The 12,973-nt window shown below is 41.7% G+C and overlaps 1 long non-coding RNA gene and 1 other non-coding gene across 2 annotated transcripts in view; both read left to right on the top strand.

The window, feature by feature from the left end:
- Positions 1 to 12,973, top strand: part of LOC129526547 (uncharacterized) — a 127,784-nt gene that overhangs the window by 83,613 nt on the left and 31,198 nt on the right. The gene's annotated exons all lie outside the window — the stretch shown is intronic.
- Positions 197 to 258, top strand: LOC115930645 (U7 small nuclear RNA). Its single transcript, XR_004067266.3, has one exon. It is a non-coding gene; the product is annotated as a U7 small nuclear RNA (small nuclear RNA).

Here is a 12,973-nt window from a genome sequence, read left to right as displayed (position 1 = left end):
ATAGAAAGTGTCTTGTAAACTGATCGTTACTGTATATAAGGTTATTATTACTATGACTTCTTTTTCCAAGCATTGCAAAAATCGTAGAAGACATTTTTGTTGGTATCTATAGTTATAAATATGTATATATAGCATATTGATTAGATTATTCTAAAATCTTATTCAAGTCTACTGATTTGATGTTACTTAAATCTTAAACCGGTTACAGCTCTTCTAGAATTTGTCCAGCAGTTCTCCTGGATTTTACAGGAAAACCCCACACACCAAAAAACAAACAAAAAAACAAAAAAACCCACCTTAAACCTACTTTTACACTATTCTGTAACTGAAGAATTATCATTTCAGTTGAGCAGTCTCAAACAAGGGATTGCTATACTTCTAAAAACCATTTATCACTTGCTTTTTATTGCAACACTTTGAAAACCTTCTGCAGGCTATAAATTAGTGCTCTTTTTTCTGCTTACTACCTACTGTTTCAGTTTTACTATTAATAATAGCTTTAAACCCTTAAAATAGCTGTGGAACAATTTTTCTGAAACTGCTTATTACATGATTTCCATTAGTAACAATTGATTTTTTTTCCAATCCTTTTGGACACCTAGAACTCTGAGAGTCCCTGAAGCCTGGGGACTCTTGACCTTTCTCTTTCCCACCATCCAATCAATTATCAAGACCTGTTTTGCCTGTTTTAAAGATATCCCTAAATGAGTGCACCACTATTAACCTAGGCCCAGACCACCAGTACCTCTCACTTGAATGCTTACAGTGGTTCCCTGACTGGTCTCCCTACACTCAGTCTCTCATGAAGGTGCTCTGGATATGTCAGTGAGTAACACAGGCAAGGTATGAATTTCCAATGCCATGGAGCTTTTTTATACTAGTGAGAGAAAGACAAAAAGGGGTTCCTCAAGAAAACCCCAACTTGCAAATTGTCATGAGTGCTATATAGGAAATAAGCAAAGTCCTGAAATAGAGAATATGGGGAGAGGGCATTGTAATTATGAGGTGGTCAGGAGTCACCTCTCTAAGGAGGTGACTTTCAAGGTAAGACTGCAAGAGTAAGAATGAGTCAACCAAGAGAGGAGTATGAGCACTGCAGGCAGATGCAAAGGACCCAGGAGGAAAGGCATGTCTTTGTGACTCTAAGAGAAGCCCTGTGTAGCCAACTTATTCTCTATGGCAATGAGCAGGGTCAGCGCCCCTCCACCCTTCAGCACAGACAACAAATGTGTGGAAATGAGAGGAAGCATCCCATCTACACGGATGAATGGCTTTTCTACAATATAAATGTGATTAGGCACTTAAAGAGCTTCATGATTTCCCATAACCCTTAAATGTTCAAGCAATTTAATTTGTAAGCACCTTCACGCTCAGGTCCCTACCACTTTCCCACCCTTATCCATACCCATTTTCCTTGTCACCCTGCACTGATCACCTTTTGGATCCTTGAATGCACTGTGCTTTTCTGTGTTCAGTACTTGCCTCCTCTGTCCCACTGACTGAACATGATTCCCCTTCCCTTCATTGATGGATCCTTTCTTACTTCACCTTTGAAGCCTCAGCTTAAACATCACTTCTTCCGACAATGCCTCTCATAGCACTGTGTGTCTAATTCCAGTCATGCATTAACTTTAGATCTCTGGGAAGGAAGTTCCTGGTGTCTTATTACGACTGCCCCTGGTGTGGTTAGCATTATATTCATCAACTATTCTTTGGCCCAAACTGCTCTATGACCAACTCATTGTTTGTTTGTTTTTTTTTTTTTTTTTTGAGACGGAGTCTCGCTCTGTCGCCCAGGCTGGAGTGCAGTGGCGCGATCTCGGCTTACTGCAAGCTCTGCCTCCCGGGTTCATGCCATTCTCCTGCCTCAGCCTCCCGCGTAGCTGGGACTACAGGCGCCCGCCACCACACCCGGCTAATTTTTTGTATTTTTTAGTAGAGACGGGGTTTCACTGTGTTAGCCAGGATGGTCTTGATCTCCTGACCTCGTGATCCGCCCGCCTCGGCCTCCCAAAGTGCTGGGATTACAGGCGTGAGCCACCACGCCCGGCCCAACTCATTGTTTTTAAAACCCTTTTAGAACGCATGATGAAGTACACTGTACCTTGCCATTACAATATTCAGAATGGCGTCTCTATCTAGGCTCTAATCCAGGGTGGTTACAGATGTACCAGAAGAACACCCTCTTTAAGTCAACCCAGGGACAGAGTATGGCTAGAATAGCTTAAAATTAGCAACGTCTGTTCGGAGGTTGCAGGCAGTGGAAGGAAGATAAATTTATCCAGGTTTCTAAGATCACATTCCCAAGCTAAATACAGAAAAAAAATATTCTAACATTCACTTCTGATGGCAACCTTTTACAGATAGAATCCAAAGGCTAGGAAGGTGGATTTTAGCTGCTTAAAGTCTTGCTACAGTGAAATAATGCTTCATGTTAATTTTCTTTCACTAAAATTTATATGCAACTAGCCCTCTTCTAAAGCAACTGGTTATCAGAAATATGACAGCATGTTTATATGCCCATATCTTTTTTTTTTAACCCACTTGGCTTTAGATTGCTTGAGACTAAACCTTGAAATAATATAGAATGTTTATAGTTCTGAGCAGAAATGCCATAAAGTAATGCAAATTAATCATTTATTAGTCAATCAGTACCTCATGCCTAACAGTTTGCTATATAGCATATGCAGAAAAGACAAATGAGAGTATGATGATATGTAGCTGCCTTAGGGGACTCACATGATCTGAGAAGCCTGCCTCCCATCACTCTGGTAGGAAGCCACTTCCATGTTAAATTCCAGAGGTGGCTTATAAAAGATTTTCCTACTGAAATGTCAAACTTCCTACACTGGTTCTAAAGCCATCAATCGTATGAACCCTACTTATTTTATGTATATATGACTTGCTATAAGAAAGAATTTAAGAAGATATATGTGTATGTGTGCAACAAGATCAAAAGTAAAATAAATAAGAAAGAAGAGGCAGAGTTAATGGAGGGTAGAAAAGTACAATGAAGCTGGGAATGAGGCATCATATTATTTCCATGTCTTAAGTTTCACAACTATTTGGCAGATTAATTTATATATATATATATGTAATGAGATTTGTTATTATTTCCACATTATATATACCCTTAAAAAAAACAAAACCAAAAAACCCTCTTTTTAGAATTTATCACTGGGTGCAGTGGCTCACACCTGTAATCCCAGCAATTTGGGAGGCCAAGGTGGGTGGATCATTTGAGGTCCAGAGTTTGAGACCAGCTTGGCCACCATGGTGGAACCCTGTCTCTACTAAAAATACAAAAATTAGCCAGGTGTGGTGGCGCCCACCTGTAATCCCAGCTACACAGGAGGCTGAGGCAGGAGAATCACTTGAACCTGGGAGGAAGAGGTTTCAATGAGCCAAGATCGCACCACTGCACTCCAGCCTGGGGCACAGAACAAGACTATCTCAAAACAAACAAACAAACAAACAAACCAATAGAATTTATCCACACCTTTTTCTCAAATTTTGTTTGTAAGCACCTAAAAGTAGACTCTCACTGATTCTACTATATGCATTTGGTTCATCTAGAGCAACCTTTTTTCCAAATTCCTCTCTATATAATAATATGGTCAGTGAATGTAATATTGGTAATATTTTGATAGTACTCTCAATCACCTGAATGACATTCGCTGTTAAGGGGAAAATAAATGAGACACTGTTAGTCAGATAGTTTGTTTCTCCAAACAAAACCCCAAAGCTCCCAATTTGTGACAGGTGGACATCAACCCTAGGCAGAACAGACAACTTCAACGCTGCCTACAGTGTGGCATCATGTGCTCTATTTCCCAACAAGCAGAAGCTCAAATTTGTGGCCAGGTTTAAAGGCACCATAATGACAATTTCCTAGAAAGCCACTAGGTGGAAGGCATTTTTATTATGTCTTCTTTCACAAAGACCTTTGTTCTCTCAACCAAAGCGATCCCCTCTAGCGTAAAAGAGTTTTAAATTAAGTATTTGTTCTGATTTTTTGGTCACTGCATTTTCCAGATACATTTATTTTTTTCTATTACAAAGAGACTTGTTCTTTGTAAGGAGCATGTCAGCACTTTCTCACCAGTTAGCCTGAAAGAGGAAACGTACTTGAAATGAGAAGCAGTAATTATTGAGATCTGTCTGCTTCTCACATGCTAAGGCTGTGTTCAGGATGCTCTGTTGGTTAAAGAACAGCACTCAGGTTGCATGTGACCCAGGAAGGTGGAGTCCTCATGGCCATGGAAACAGGTGCTTCTAGAAGCAATGGAAAATTGCTTGAGGGTATTAAGAGTGTGTTTGATAACACTGCCTGATGTGAATAGTATTAAATAACAATATGAGGACAAAACAAAAGGAAATGATGAAAGCATTTACACTTTAACTGTAGGAAAGAAGAAAAGAAAGATGTTGTTCCTCGTTCGTATCCCAACCCCTGTCAATATCAAGACCCATGAGGCAAGCACGCAGGCCTTAGGGTAACAGTCTTGGACTGCAGGATTTGGTTCATTGAGCTAAGGAGGCCTTCAGAGATTCCATGGTTCATTTGGGGGTGTTTAATCCTAGCCTAGGGAAGTCTTGTCTACCTGGCTCAAAATACAGGCATTTTCCCCAAGTTCTGCTCTACATCCTTACTTTCATATTAATTGTGGTCAGCCTACACATTTGAAAAAGGTGATGAGCAAGTCCGCTCCAAGATGGCCAAATAGGAACAGCTCCAGTTTGCAGCTCCCAGCATGATCAACACAGAAGACAGGTGATTTCTGCATTTCCAACTGAGATACCTGGTTTATCTCATTGGTTCTGGTTGGACAGTGGGTGCAGCCCATGGAGGGTGAGCCGAAGCAGGGTGGGCCATCGCCTCACCTGGGAAGCACAAGGGGTCAGGGGATTCCCCTTCCCTAGCCAAGGGAAGCTGTGACAGACTGTACCTGGAAAAACGGGACACTTCTGCCCAAATACTGTGCTTTTCCCACAGTCTTAGCAGCCGGCAGACGGCAGGTCCTACACCCACAGAGCCTTGCTCACTGCTAGTGCAGCAGTTTGAGATCAACCTGTGAGGCTACAGCCTGGCGAGGGGAGGTGTGTCCGCCATTGCTGAGGCTTGAGTAGGTAAACAAAGTGGCCAGGAAGCTCGAACTGGGCAGAGCATACCGCAGCTCAGCAAGGCCTACTGCCTCTATAGACTCCACCTCTGTGGGCAAGGCATAGCTGAACAAAAGGCAGCAGAAACTTCTGAAGACTTAAACCTCTCTGTCTGACAACTCTGAAGAGAGCAGTGGTTCTCCCAGCACAGCATTTCAGCTCTGAGAACAGACAGACTGCCTCTTCAAGTGGGTCCCTGACCCCCGTGTAGCCTAACTGGGAGACACCTCCCAGTAGGGGCCAACAGACACCTCATACAGGCAGGTGCCCCTCTGGGACAAAGCTTTCAGAAGAAGGATCAGGCAGCAATATTTGCTGTTCTGCAATATTTACTGTTCTGCAGCCTCCACTGGTGATACCCAGGCAAACAGGATCTGGAGTGGACCTCCAGGAAACACCAACAGACCTGCAGCTGAGGGCCCTGACTGTTAAAAGGAAAACTAACAAACAGAAAGGAATAGCATCAACATCAACAAAAAGGACATCCACACCAAAACCCCATCTGTAGGTCACCAACATCAAAGACCAAAGTTAGATAAAACCACAAAGATGGGGAGAAACCAGATCAGAAAAGCTGAAAATTCTAAAAACCAGAGCACCTCTTCTCCTCCAAAGGATTGCAGCTCCTCACTAGCAATGAAACAAAGCTGGATGGAGAATGACTTTGACGAGTTGACAGGAGTAGGTTTTAGAAGGTTGGTAATTACAGACTTCTCAGAGCTAAAGGAGGATGTTCAAACCCATCGCAAGGCAGCTAAAAACCTTGAAAAAAGATTAGACAAATGGCTAACAAGAATAAACAGTGTAGAGAAGACCTTAAATGACCTGATGGAGCTGAAAACCATGGCACAAGAACTACGTGATGCATGCACAAGCTTCAGTAGCCAATTTGATCAAGTGGAAGAAAGGGTATCAGTGATTGAAGATCAAATTAACGAAATAAAGCTAGTAGAGAAGTTCAGAGAAAAAAGAGTAAAAAGAAACGAACAAAGCCTCCAAGAAATACAGAACTATGTGAAAAGACCAAATCTACTTTTGATTGGTGTACCTGAAAATGATGGGGAGAATGAAACCAAGCTGGAAAACACTCTGCAGGATATTATCCAGGAGAACTTCCCCAATCTAGCAAGGCAGGCCAACATTCAAATTCAGGAAATACAGAGAACACCACAAAGATACTCCTCAAGAAGAGCAACTCCAAGACACATAATTGTCAGGTTCACCAAGGTTGAAATGAAGGAAAAAATGTTAAGGGCAGCCAGAGAGAAAGGTCGGGTTACCCACAAAGGGAAGCCCGTCAGACTAACAGCAGATTTCTTGGCAGAAACCCTATAAGCCAGAAGAGAGTGGGGGCCAATATTCAACATTCTTAAAGAAAAGAGTTTTCAACCCAGAATTTCATATCCAGCCAAACTAAGCTTCAGAAGTGAAGGAGAAATAAAATCCATTACAGACAAGCAAATGCTGAGAGATTTTGTCACCACCAGGCCTGCCTTACAAGAGCTCCTGAAGGAAGCACTAAACATGGAAAGGAGCAACTGGTACCAGCCACTGCAAAAACATGCCAAATTGTAAAGACCATCGATGCTATGAAGAAACTGCATCAATTAACAGGCAAAATAACCAGCTAACATCATAATGACAGGATTAAATTCACACATAACAATATTAACCTTAAATGTAAATGAGCTAAATGCTCCAATTAGAAGACACGGACTGGCAAATTTGATAAAGAGCCAAGACCCATCAGTGTGCTGTATTCAGGAGAACCATCTCATATGCAGAGACACACATAAGCTCAAAATAAAGGGATGGAGGAAGATCTACCAAGCAAATGGAAAGCAAAAAACAGCAGGCGTTGGGTGGAGCCAAGATGGCTGAATAGGAACAGCTCCAGTCTACAGCTCCCAGCGTGAGTGATGCAGAAGATGAATGATTTCTGCATTTCCAACTGAGGTACCAGGTGCATCTCACTGGGGATTGTCAGACAGTGGGTGCAGGACAGTGGGTGCAGCGCACTGAGCATGAGCTGAAGCAGGGCGAGGCATCGCCTCACCCGGAAAGTGCAAGGGGTCGGGGAATTCCCTTTCCTAGCCAAGGAAAGGGGTGACGGACAGCACCTGGAAAATCGGGTCACTCCCACCCTAATACTGCACTTTTCCGACAGTCTTAGCAAACGGCACACCAGGAGATTATATCCCGTGCCTGGCTCAGAGGGTCCTACGCCCACGGAGCCTCGCTCATTGCTAGCACAGCAGTCTGAGATCGAACTGCAAGGCAGCAGCGAGGCTGGGGGAGGGGCGCCAGCCGTTGCCAAGGCTTGAGTAGGTAAACAAAGCGGCCAGGAAGCTCGAACTTGGTGGAGCCCACCTCAGCTCAAGGAAGCCTACCCGTCTCTGTAGACTCCACCTCTGGGGGCAGGGCACAGCCAAACAAAAGGCAGCAAAATCCTCTGCAGACTTAAATGCCCCTGTCTGACAGGTTTGAAGAGAGTAGTGGTTCTCCCAGCACGCAGCTGGAGATCTGAGAACGGACAGACTGCCTCCTCAAGTGGGTCCCTGACCCCCGAGTAGCCTAACTGGGAGGAACCCCCCAGTAGGGGCAGACTGACACCTCACATGGCCGGGTACTCCTCTGAGACAAAACTTCCAGAGGAACAATCAGGCAGCAACCTTTGCTGTTCACCAGTATCCGCTGTTCTGCAGCCTCTGCTGCTGATACCCAGGCAAACAGGGTCTGGAGTGGACCTCCAACAAACTCCAACAGACCTGCAGCTGAGGGTCCTGACTGTTAGAAGGAAAACTAACAAACAGAAAGGACATCTGCACCAGAACTCCATCTGTACATCACCATCATCAAAGACCAAAGGTAGATAAAACCAAAAAGATGGGGAAAAAACAAGTAGAAAAACTGAAAAATATAAAAATCAGAGCACCTCTCCTCCTCCAAATGAACGCAGCTCCTCACCAGCAATGGAACAAAGCTCGACGGAGAATGACTTTGACGAGTTAAGAGAAGAAGGCTTCAGACGATCAAACTACTCCGAGCTAAAGGAGGAAGTTCGAACCCATGGCAAAGAAGTTAAAAACCTTGAAAAAAGATTAGACGAATGGCGAACTACAACAACCAATGCAGAGAAGTCCTTAAAGGACCACGGCATGAGAACTATGTGACGAATGCACAAGCCTTAGTAGCTGATTCGATCAACTGGAAGAAAGGGTATCAGTGATGGAAGATCAGATGAATGAAATGAAGCAAGAAGAGAAGTTTAGAGAAAAAAGAATAAAAAGAAATGAACAAAGCCTCCAAGAAACATGGGACTATGTGAAAAGACCAAATCTACGTCTGACTGGTGTACCTGAAAGTAACGGGGAGAATGGAACCATGTTGGAAAACACTCTGCAGGATATTATCCAGGAGAACTTCCCCAATCTAGCAAGGCAGGCCAACATTCAAATTTAGGAAATACAGAGAACGCCACAAAGATACTCCTCCAGAAGAGCAACTCCAAGACACATAATTGTCAGATTCACCAAAGTTGAAATGAAGGAAAAAATGTTAAGGGCAGCCAGAGAGAAAGGTCGGGTTACCCACAAAGGGAAGCCCATAAGACTAACAGCTGATCTCTCGGCAGAAACTCTACAAACCAGAAGAGAGTGGGGGCCAATATTCAACATTCTTAAAGAAAAGAATTTTCAACCCAGAATTTCATATCCAGCCTAACTAAGCTTCAGAAGTGAAGGAGAAATAAAATCCATTACAGACAAGCAAATGCTGAGAGATTTTGTCACCACCAGGCCTGCCTTACAAGAGCTCCTGAAGGAAGCACTAAACATGGAAAGGAACAACCAGTACCAGCCACTGCAAAAACATGCCAAATTGTAAAGACTATCGAGGCTAGGAAGAAACTGCATCAACTAACAAGCAAAATAACCAGCTAACATCATAATGACAGGATTAAATTCACACATAACAATATTAACCTTAAATGTAAATGAGCTAAATGCTCCAATTAGAAGACACAGACTGGCAAATTGGATAAAGAGTCAAGATCCATCAGTGTGCTGTATTCAGGAAACCCATCTCACGTGCAAATACACACATAGGCTCAAAATAAAGGGATGGAGGAAGACCTACCAAGCAAATGGAAAACAAAAAAAGGCAGGGGTTGCAATCCTAGTCTCTGATAAAACAGACTTTAAACCAACAAAGATCAAAAGAGACAAAGAAGGCCATTACATAATGGTAAAGGGATCAATTCAACAAGAAGAGCTAACTATCCTAAATATATATGCACCCAATACAGGAGCACCCAGATTCATAAAGCAAGTCCTTAGAGACCTGCAAAGAGACTTAGACTCCCACACAATAATAATGGGAGACTTTAACACCTCACTGTCAACGTTAGACAGATCAACGAGACAGAAAGTTAACAAGGTTATCCAGGACTTGAACCCAGCTCTGCACCAAGCAGACCTAATAGACATCTACAGAACTCTCCACCCCAAATGAATAGAATATACATTCTTTTCAGCACACCACACCTATTCCAAAATTGACCACATAGTTGGAAGTAAAGCACTCCTAAGCAAATGTAAAAGAACAGAAATTATAACAAACTGTCTCTCAGACCACAGTGCAATCAAACTAGAACTCAGGATTAAGAAACTCACTCAAAACTGATCAACTACATGGAAACTGAACAACCTGCTCCTGAATGAATACTGGGTACATAACAAAATAAAGGCAGAAATAAAGATGTTCTTTGAAACAAACAAGAACAAAGACACAACATACCAGAATCTCTGGGACACATTCAAAGCAGTGTGTAGAGGGAAATTTATAGCACTAAATGCCCACAAGAGAAAGCAGGAAAGATCTAAAATTGACACCCTAACATCACAATTAAAAGAACTAGAGAAGCAAGAGCAAACACATTCAAAAGCTAGCAGAAGGCAAGAAATAACTAAGATCAGAGAAGAACTGAAGGAAATAAAGATGCAAAAAACCCTTCAATTAATCAATGAATCCAGGAGCTGGTTTTTTGAAAAGATCAACAAAATTGATAGACCACTAGCAAGACTGATAAAGAAGAAAAGAGAGAAGAATCAAATAGATGCAATAAAAAATGATAAAGGGGATATCACCACCGATCCCACAGAAATACAAACTACCATAAGAGAATACTATAAATACCTCTATGCAAATAAACTAGAAAATCTAGAAGAAATGGATAAATTCCTGGACACATACACCCTCCCAAGACTAAACCAGGAAGAAGTTGAATCTCTGAGTAGACCAATAACAGGCTCTGAATTTGAGGCAATAATTACTAGTTTACCAACCAAAAAAAGTCCAGGACCAGACGGATTCACAGCCGAATTCTACTGGAGGTACAAGGTGGAGCTGGTACCATTCCTTCTGAAACTATTCCAATCAATAGCAAAAGAGGGAATCCTCCCTAACTCATTTTATGAGGCCAACATCATCCTGATATCAAAGCCTGGCAGAGACACAACAAAAAAGAGAATTTTAGACCAATATCCCTGATGAATATCAATGCAAAAATCCTCAATAAAATACTGGCAAACCAAATCCAGCAGCACATCAAAAAGCTTTTCCACCATGATCAAGTTGGCTTCATCCCTGGAATGCAAGGCTGGTTCCACATACACAAATCAATAAACGTAATCCATCACATAAACAGAACCAATGGCAAAAACCACATGATTATCTCAATAGATGCAGAAAAGGCCTTTGACAAAATTCAACAGCCCTTCATGCTAAAAACTCTCGGTAAACTAGGTATTGATGGGACGTATCTCAAAATAATAAGAGCTATTTATGACAAACCCACAGCCAATATCATACTGAATGGGCAAAAACTGGAAGCATTCCCTTTGAAAACTGGCACAAGACAAGGATGCCCTCTCTCACCGCTCCTATTCAACATAGTCTGGAAGTTCTGGCCAGAGAAATCAGGCAAGAGAAAGAAATAAAGGGTATTCAATTAGGAAAAGAGGAAGTCAGATTGTCCCTGTTTGCAGATGACATGATTGTACATTTGGAAAACCCCATAGTCTCAGCCCAAAATCTCCTTAAGCTGATAAGCAACTTCAGCAAAGTCTCAGGATACAAAATCAATGTGCAAAAATCACAAGCATTCCTATATACCAATAACAGGCAAACAGAGCCAAATCATCAGTGAACTCCCATTCACAATTGCTACAAAAGGAATAAAACACCTAGGAATCTAACTTACAACAGATGTAAAGGACCTCTTCAAGGAGAACTACAAACCACTGCTCAATGAGATAAAAGAGGACACAAACAAATGGAAGAACATTCCAGGCTCATGGATAGGAAGAATCAGTATCTTGAAAATGGCCATACTGCCCAAGGTAATTTATAGATTCAATGCCATCCTCATCAAGCTACAAATGACTTTCTTCACAGAACTGGAAAAAACTACTTTAAAGTTCGTGTGGAACCAAAAAAGAGCCCACATTGCCAAGACAATCCTAAGCAAAAAGAACAAAGCTGGAGGCATGCTACCTGACTTCAAACTATACTACAAGGCTACAGTAATCAAAACAGCATGGTACTGGTACCAAAACAGATATATAGACCAATGGAATAGTACAGAGGCCTCCGAAATAACACCACACATCTACAACCATCTGATCTTTGACAAACCTGACAAAAAGAAGAAATGGAGAAACGATTCCCTATTTAATAAATGATGCTGGGAAAACTGGCTAGCCATATGTAGAAAGCTGAAACTGGATCCCTTCCTTACATCTTATACAAAAATTAATTCAAAATGGATTAAAGACTTAAATTTAGACCTAAAACCATAAAAACACCAGAAGAAAACCTAGGCAACACCATTCAGCGCATAGGCATGGGCAAGGACTTCATGAATAAAACACCAAAAGCAATGGCAACAAAAGCCAAAATAGACAAATGGGATCTAATTAAACTAAAGAGCTTCTGCACAGCAAAAGAAACTACCATCAGAGTGAACAGACAACTTACAGAATGGGAGAAAAATTTTGCAATCTTCCCATCTGACAAAGGGCTAATATCCAGAATCTACAAAGAACTTAAACAAATTTTCAAGAAAAAAACAAACAACCACATCAAAAAGTGCGCAAAGTGTATGAACAGACACTTCTCAAAAGAAGACATTTATGCAGCCAAAAGACACATGAAAAAATGCTCATCATCACTGATCATCAGAGAAATGCAAATCAAAACCACAATGAGATACCATCTCACGCCAGTTAGAATGGCGATCATTAAAAAGTCAGGAAACAACAGATGCTGGAGAGGATGTGGAGAAATAGGAACGCTTTTGCACTGTTGGTAGAAGTGTAAATTAGTTCAACCATTGTGGAAGACAGTGTGGCGATTCCTCAGGGATCTAGAACTAGAAATACCATTTGACCCAGCCATCCCATTACTGGGTATATACCCAAAGAATTATAAATCATGCTACTATAAAGACACATGCACACGTATGTTTATTGTGGCACTGTTCACAATAGCAAAGACTTGGAACCAACTCAAATATTCATCAATGATAGAATGGATTAAGAAAATGTGGCACATATACACTATGGAATACTATGCAGCCATAAAAAATGATGAGTTCATGTCCTTTGCAGGGACATGGATGAAGCTGGAAACCATCATTCTCAGCAAACTATCACAAGGACAGAAAACCAAACACCTCATTTTTTCACTCGTAGGTGGGAATTGTACAATGAGAACACTTGGACACAGGGTGGGGAACATTACACACCAG

The sequence above is a fragment of the Gorilla gorilla genome, chromosome 15 (genome assembly GCF_029281585.2).
Source record: "Gorilla gorilla gorilla isolate KB3781 chromosome 15, NHGRI_mGorGor1-v2.1_pri, whole genome shotgun sequence".
NCBI classification, from domain to species: Eukaryota; Metazoa; Chordata; class Mammalia; order Primates; family Hominidae; genus Gorilla; species Gorilla gorilla.
This window is presented reverse-complemented; position numbering and strand designations above follow the sequence as displayed.